Source organism: Pteropus vampyrus, unplaced genomic scaffold (assembly GCF_000151845.1).
Source record: "Pteropus vampyrus isolate Shadow unplaced genomic scaffold, Pvam_2.0 Scaffold73, whole genome shotgun sequence".
Taxonomy (NCBI): Eukaryota; Metazoa; Chordata; class Mammalia; order Chiroptera; family Pteropodidae; genus Pteropus; species Pteropus vampyrus.
In genome coordinates, this window is record NW_011888854.1 from 23,883 (window position 1) to 24,536 (window position 654).

Genomic DNA, 654 nt, shown 5'->3' on the forward strand with positions numbered 1-654 from the left:
TTAAGCGCTCCGAGGATTGCCTTCTGAGTGACCACGTGACCCGAGCTGCCCCTCGTGGACTGGGTACGGTCCGACGCGCCCTGCCGTGAAGCCAGGCTCGCACCCCAGTGCTCCTCAAGAGGCATCTGGGCCACGTCCTCAGGCGACATCTTCGGTTCCAAACGATTTCTCCGTGTCTGAGGTCTAGGGAAGACAGTGCATCAGAGTTAAGGAAACAGAACCAGGCCACACGCAAAGGCACAGGAAGGTGCACGAGAACGTAAAATGTACGGGCTACCCAAAAACAGACGGCTGCAGCGCCCCCAGCCTGCCCCGGGAAGGCCTTCCCTCTCCCAGAAGTCCTCCCGGGGGCAGAGGCGCCGGGTACGTCCCCGGTTTAGCCGCAGTCTAGGAAGTAGTATAATCTTTTTGGCCCGATGACCTAAATAAAGCCATGCTTTCTGATCGGCTGTCCCTCTGGTCACAGTCTACGGATGTCTTTTGCAGAGAGCCTCACACTCCACCTGAGGAGCATTCACTTGCATGACGGGACAGTTCGTTCCCCGTGTCCTAACCTCGAGGTCACCAAATGGACACCGACCAATTACTGCACGCCTCCCATCGTGCAGCGGGCTCCGCTGGTGGCAGGTTGCAGTGACCGTACGCCGGCCTTGC